General features: G+C 41.0%; 1 protein-coding gene across 1 annotated transcript in view; it reads right to left on the reverse strand.

Annotated features, from left to right (window-relative positions):
* TNN (tenascin N) overlaps positions 1–7275 on the reverse strand; it is an 85195-nt gene extending 77920 nt beyond the window's left edge. Inside the window, 1 exon segment of the mRNA XM_053248030.1 lies at positions 7203–7275. The gene's annotated coding sequence lies outside the window, so the exon portion shown is untranslated.
* Between the last annotated feature and the right edge of the window lie 269 nt (positions 7276–7544).

Here is a 7544-nt window from a genome sequence, read left to right on the forward strand (position 1 = left end):
ATTTCTGATTAGGACTTTCCATACAACTTCAGATCGTCCATGTACAGCAGATGGTTGATTTTACTTGATGTTTTAGATGTTTGGTATCTGAGGCCTGTTTTGTTTAGTATTTGTGAAAGTGGAGTCATGGCGATTACAAACAACAGAGGGAATAGTGAGTCCCCTTGGAAAATACCTCTTCTAATGCTAACCTGTCCGAGTGTCTCACCATTGATTGTTAACTGTGTACTCCACATGCTCATTGCTTTTTAAAAAATAAATATCTGAATGTTTTTGCTGACACCAGTTGTTTCTAAACATTTTAGTATCCAGGTATGAGGCAATGAGTCGAAGGCTTTCTTGTAGTCAATCCATGCAACACTTAGATTTGTTTTTTCTTCTCTTGCAATTTTCTAAAATCATTTTGTCAATCAGCAGCTGGTCTTTTGTGCCTCTGGTGTTTGGGCAGTTTCCTTTCTGTTCAGCTGGAAGCTCCTTATTAGTTAATAAGTGTTGCATTACTTCATCTGCTATTATTCCAGTAAATAATTTGAACATGGTTGGCAGGCAGGTTATCAGTCTATAATTACTTGGAACTGCACCTTTTGCTGGGTCTTTCATTATGAGAGGGGTTTTCCCACTTGTTAGCCATTGTTCAATATCACCTCCTTGCAAAATGTGATTGAACTGTTTTGATATTTGTTTAGGAAGGCTTGTTATGTGTTTAAGCCAAAAGCCATGCAGTTCATCGTCGCCTGGTGCAGTCCAATTTTTAATTTTCTTTGCTCTTTCACTTATTAATTCTGGTGTTATTATTAGATCTTGCATTTGTTGGTTACATTTTTCGACCTCTTTCACCCAGCCTACTTTTTTATTATAATCTATTGGATTGTCCCATAATTTCCCCCAGAATTGCACTGTTTCTTCTTTATTTGGTGTTTCTAAGTTTCTTGCAGTTTCTCCTTCTGTGCTTTGGTAGAAACGTCTCTGATTTGACTAGAATTGGAGATTCTGCCTGTGTTGTGTAATTCTGGCTTCGTATCTGCTAATCTTCTTTGACATTGCTGTTATCTGCTGCTTTATTATTTCCTGGTCTTCTCTAATTTTCCTTGAATCTAGATGGTATTTTTGGATCAGATACTGTTTGGTGTTTTCATTCATAAGCTTCTTGTCTTTCATTCGTCAGCTTCTTGTCTTTGGTGTTTTCTTTCATCAGCTTCGTGCCCCAGTGAGGCACTACCTTAGCATGGTTGTGGGGCTTGCGTGCTCTGAGGAAGGGGAGAGCTATGCCAGAGGTCCAACCATACTGGACAGGTCTCAACAGAGGAGCCAGACGAAGAGTGCCTCTCCCATCAACAATATGGTGAGATGTAACTTTAATAAATCTATACTGGATCGGTCGTCACCCGGGTCAACAAGGACCGCACCAGGTGCTGGAGTCCCTGGACATCTGGTGGCAAGTGGGCTACAGGACTCAAGATCTTCAGTTGAGCAACCAGGGCTGGAGATTGCAGGGTTACTGGAAGAAACATCGCTTATAAAATCACCAGCCTTAGATCAGATGCTAGTAAATTTATTTATTATTTCTTGTTTACACAGTCAGACAGGTGTTATTGACTGGCTTGTTTTATCCAGACATCGAGTCCTTCCCAAGGACCTGGGATGGCTGAATTTTATCATCAATACTGTTGGTTATTATAGATATCATCACAAAATATAGGCTCTTCAAGTTGTTTTGGAATTGCACCTAGGGTGCCAATTACCACTGGGATTATTTTGGTCTTTCCCTGTGGTAATTGGCATTATTATTTCTTGTTTACACAGTCAGACAGGTGTTATTGACTGGTTTGTTTTATCCAGACATTGAGTCCTTCCCAAGGACATGGGATGCCAGAATTTTATCATCAATACTGTGGGTTATAGATATCGTCGCAAAATATAGGCTGTTCCGAGTAAAGCTCCTTTTTGTAATTGGCTGATGGTGACTTCTGTGGCCCCTATGGTGTTGAGGTGCTCTTCAGGGTCTTTTGGAACTGCACCCAGGACGGCAATGACCACTGGGATTATTTGGGTCTTCTTCTGCCACAGCCTTTCAATTTCAATTTGTGGATCTTTGTATTTGGTGATTTTTTCTATTTCTTTTTCTTCTATTCTGCTATCACCTGGTATTGCTATGTTGATTTTTTTGGCTTGTTCTTCTTTCTTCTCGACTACAGTTATATCTGGTGTATTGTGTGGCAGATGTTTGTCTGTTTGTACTCAGAAGTCCCATAATATTTTTACATCTTCATTTTCTACCACTTTTTCAATTTTATGGTCCCACCAATGTTTGGCTACAGGTAGCTTGTATTTTTTGCAGATGTTCCAGTGTATCATCCCTGCTACCTTGCCATGCCTTTGTTTGTAGTCAGTCTGTGCGATCTTTTTACAACAGCTGATTAGGTGGTCCACTGTTTCATCTGCTTCTTTACAAAGGCGGCACTTGCTGTTTGTTGTGGATTTTTCGACTTTTGCTCTTATTGCATTTGTTCTTACTGCCTGTTCTTGCGTAGCCAGTATTAAACCCTCTGTTTCTTTCTTCAAGTTGCCATTCTTAAGCCATTGCCAGGGCTTGGTGATGTCTGATTTTCCACTTATATTGTGCAAATATTGACCATGCAGGGGCTTATTTTTCCATTTTTCTGCTTGGTTCTTGACTTGTTCTTTCTTGTAGGCCTGCTTTCTTTCATTGGTGTTGAATAGTTTTGTGTTATTGACCATTTGAAGTGCATCTTCTTCACTGTCCTTGATATATTCTTCAAGGCCTCTTTTCTCCTCCTCTACTGTTTGATGGACTTGCAGCATTCCTCTTCCACCTGAGCTGTGAGGGAGGTATAGCCTATCGACATCACTGCGGGGGTGCAGAGCATGATTGATGGTCATGATTTTCCTGGTCTTACGATCCAGCATCTCTAGCTCTGCCTGGGTCCAGTCTATTATTCCTGCACTGTATCTGATAACAGGTATAGCCCAGGTGTTTATGGCTTGTATGGTGTTCCCGCCATTGAGTTGTTTATTATTATTATTATTATTATTATTATTATTATTATTATTATTATTATTTCTTGTTTACACAGTCAGACAGGTGTTATTGACTGGCTTGTTTTATCCAGACATCGAGTCCTTATTATCATTATTATAGAGTCACTCCTATTATTCTAAGAATTCATTTAATTATCAATTAAAATTGGTACCATCCCAACTGGGTAGAAAAGAAAAGCATCCCTTCAATTTTAGAACCAGAGCTTTCTTCTTCCACTGAAAAATTAGCAGTCTGGTATATTTATAGGAACTAATAATACTTGCAGGGGCTTCTCACATTATGGTTTGATTTCCTTATTAAAAAGTAGTGTACTGTATACGCTCATGCTGTATCTGATCTGCTTCTGCTACTGGGGAAGTGTAAATACTAGAATGGTCACTTCTGGTGGTGGTTTCAGAAATCAAATATTAGGATGAAAGAAAACCTCTCTGTCTTTCTCCTCATCTCACAACATACCATTCTGCTGAAATGGCTTCTCTCTTATTCTGTGGTTAGTCTGGCCACCTGTCATACAAGGGACTTCTCTAATAATCTATTTCATTTTCCATCCTTTCTTACCACAGTGCCACAGAAATTAGCTATTGCCTGGGCCCCAGTTTTCTGAGACATATCAACTAATGAGGACATTGCGTCAGGGCTTTGAACCAAGGTAGCATTTAAGGTCACCCAGACTGTCATCATAAACCTCAGTAAGGATTGTCCAAGATCATGTTTTGCAGTGTTTCTAGTCCTAAACTGCCAGATGAAAAAGCCACTGTTTTTTTAGAACTCCTTCCTTCAGTTCTGCTGCATGCCATTCTCAGCCATAAACGTGACTTTGTTTGTAATTAAAGTCCCTCCAGGACCACAAATTGATTCCAGGTTTGCCTGAGTTGGCCAGTTACTCCAAGAAAAACCCTTGGACCCAGCACTTTTAAGAAACATAATGAGAGACTTTGGCTTTCTTCTGGGGGCACAGCATCCAGTAGATTTCCTACTTTTAAGAGGCAGAGAATATAGACCTATTACATAATGATCTCAATGAATCACTGGTTATAACTTTTAGGACAGTATAACTGGAAACTATGGGACGAAAGTTAAAGCAAAGGAAAATATTGCATCAAATTATAGCAGGAAAACATTCCTAACATCGATTCAGTTATGGAACAGTCTCAACAAAGGTTCTTCCAGACACCACAGAAAGCTACTCTATGATGAAATAGTGGCTTGTTAAAGTTGGTATGGGGAGACTAGTCCCTGCTCAGCCATGAAACTCACTAAGTGACCTTGGGTCAGTGACCTTCAGTCAACAATCACTATTTTTCAGCCGGAGTCTGACCTACCTCTCAGGATTACTGTGAAGATAAAATGGCATAATTTCATGTACATCATCCCAAACTCCTCAGAGGAAGGGTAGGATATGTGTGTGATAAAGAAATAGAAATATAATAATTTATTATGACAAAAAAAAGATTTAAGTTAAAAATAAACAACAAACAGTACAACATATCCATCCAAAAGATCCAGCTAATGTGCGGGAAGGGGTTTAATCACAAGAACTACAGTTAACAGTTTTGACCATATAAACTGCCACACAGACTTTAGCCACTTTAAAATTAATCTCAGGATTCTCTCCAGAAAGTAAATAGGTGACATAAAATAACACTGAATGCCCAGCGAACAGCAATAAAAGCGGAGTTATAAAATAATTTCTTATTGACTGATAAAATATACAATTAAGGAGAACATGTTCAATTGACTCAACTGCACTGGAATTACAAAGACAAACTCTTGCATCATATGAAATGTTCCAAAACACTGCAGAAGGCAGAGCATTCCAACAAGCCAAATAAAAAACTCTATAATGGCTAGGGACCATCAATTTATAGAGGTAATTTGCTGCTTTAAGCTGACAGTTAATTTTTTCCAGGATAAGGTTTTTTGGGGGCAAAGCTAATATCCTTTTGATGCTACATATCCCTAAGCCTCTGCTTAAGAACCTTCTTAGCACAATCTAAACCCAAGAATAGTCAAAATTTAGGAGATAAATAAATATATCTGTTTGGTACAAAACTATGCATAATTAAAAAGCTTGCACATCTGTAGATCAACAAGGAGTGGGCCCAATTAAGATATGTTCTGAGCTATTATATTTATCTTCCCCTCTGACTAGACATTAAGTTATTCAGCAGCTGAAGTTTCCAAAATCACCAGCTACATATGCATTTACTAACTTGTTGCTATGAATAGGAGAGCAGGGAACCATTTGCATTTGTCAAGTTGAAATTGTGACTGGGGAATCTGATAGAAGCTGAACCTGAAGCAGGCAGAAATTAACCAGCTGCATTTGTTGCAAGTGGTTGGAGAAGCTGAACCTGTAAACATCTGCCTGGACAGTCACTACACTTGTTGCTATTGTAGGGTAGCACTATGCATTTTACAGATGCATCAGGCAGAAGTGTATTAGATGCAGGGGCGTATCTAGGGTGAGGCAGGCAGGGCACGTGCCCCAGGCGCCACTTGAAGGAAGAGCGCGATTTTTAAAAATTAAAAAAAATTAAAAATGGCCGCTGAAAACAAAATGGCTACCGTGTATGCTCAAATGGCCTCTGTGAGGCCCTAGGCCATGCCAGGCCTCGCAGAGGCCAATTGAGCATGTGCAGCAGCCATTTTGTTTTCAGCAGCCATTTTTTAAAATATATATATTTTTAGAAATGGCCACCGCACATGCTCAAATGGTCCCTGCGAGGTCCTAGAGGCCAGCAGGGGGGGGGGAGGGGAAAATTTTGCAGAAACACCCCCCCAACGGGCTTTAGGAAGCCCCCCCAAAGGGGCTACAGGTATTTTTTTTGAAAAAAATTAATATAATATAAGTCACTGTACACATATTCAGTTTGGCACTATGTACAGAGAATCAGGGCTTGTGAATACTGAGCTGAAGCTTATGAACTAGGATTGTATTTGTTTGCTCTTACTTTGCCTCTTGTGATAAGTGAGTCAAATGTGATGTCTTAATAATATGGCTATTAATGGTGAATTTGTCTTTGAATCAGTGTGAAATCCTTAGTATTAAGGCCCACTGGGAGTTTCTTGCTCTCTTTCTCTTATTTTAACTGTCTTTCTGAAATACTAGAATATATTCCAAGCAGTGACACAGTTTACTCTGCATATCCTTTAATTATTTTCAGAGTATCTGGGGAAAGTCAAATTCTTGATTTTTGAGCTTATATTACGGTAAAGATGGGTGTCAGATGTTTGGACAGGGGGCACAATTTCAGTGCTTGCCCTAGGTAGTGATGTTCACGGAACCACAGAGGCGTGGTCCGGCACTGGGGAGAGTGTCACTTTAAGGGTGGGGAGGTAGTACTTACCCCTCCCGCCACTCTTTCCCCTCTGGCGCTTGTCTTTAAACAAATGTTGGCTTACCCCCCATCGTTGGCTGCAAAGCTCTAAAGTAAGTAGAAGCTGGTGCTACGCATGCACCCGGCGCGGGGCGCACACACCTGTTGTCGCTGCTGGCGCGCGCGACGTATACAACACACGCGTGATGTATGCGGCGCGCACGCGCTGGCGGCGACAACGGGTGTGCGCACCCCACGCCGGGCGCATGCGTAGCACCAGCTTCTACTTACTTTAGAGCTTTGCAGCCAACAGGGCGGCAGGGAGGAACCCTGCCACCCCAAAAAGTTTGTTTAAAGACGAGTGTCGGAGGGAGAAGAGCGGCAGGAGGGGTAAGTACTACCCCCCCGCCCTTAAAGTGACACTCCCCCCCTGCTGCCGGACCGCTGGACCGGCCAAATTCCAGACCGGTCCGGAGGCCTTTCCCATGCCTCCGGACCGGTCCAGGCATACCACTAGCCCTAGGCGCTATTTTCCCTAGATACGCCTCTGATTAGATGTGCATCTAACAAGTGTTTGGGGAAGCTGCACCTGTTGGATTTCTGCCTGGATAGATTCTCCATCATCACCCCCACTTGAGGCCAACATCAAGCTGAAAGGCCAAGCCATGTGAGCATGAAGACTAATTTATAAGCCAGCATAATATTTGAGACTGTACAAAGTCATTTCTATTTATGTGGCATGCAAGTTAAGGCAGCCCTGAACTTACAATTTCTAAGCCATTTGGAGTTCAAAGGAAAATTGTAAGTGATTTAACTCTCACCTTATACCAAAGTGCTTTGCTTCATATATAGCTCTCCTAAAGAGGAGCATATGTGTTTGCGTCTCTCTTTCTGCCAGTTTTGGAACCCTGAAGAAAGAAATAGGAAAACAACTCAGTATCCAGATTTGAGATACAGCCTTTGAGTTTAAGTGAAACTCTTCTTGTCCAACCTGCCAGCAGCCTCATTCAGAGGGCGGCAAATCCTTTTTTCTGCAATGATGCTTTGTTGCTCTTTTCCAGCAATGGTTTCCTGTGGAAATCATCTCCAACCAAGTATAATTTCCTGTGTGGGCTGATGTTTATTTGTGTGTTAATTTAAATTTCATACACATTTTACTGAAA

Source organism: Hemicordylus capensis, chromosome 4 (assembly GCF_027244095.1).
Source record: "Hemicordylus capensis ecotype Gifberg chromosome 4, rHemCap1.1.pri, whole genome shotgun sequence".
Classification (NCBI taxonomy): Eukaryota; Metazoa; Chordata; class Lepidosauria; order Squamata; family Cordylidae; genus Hemicordylus; species Hemicordylus capensis.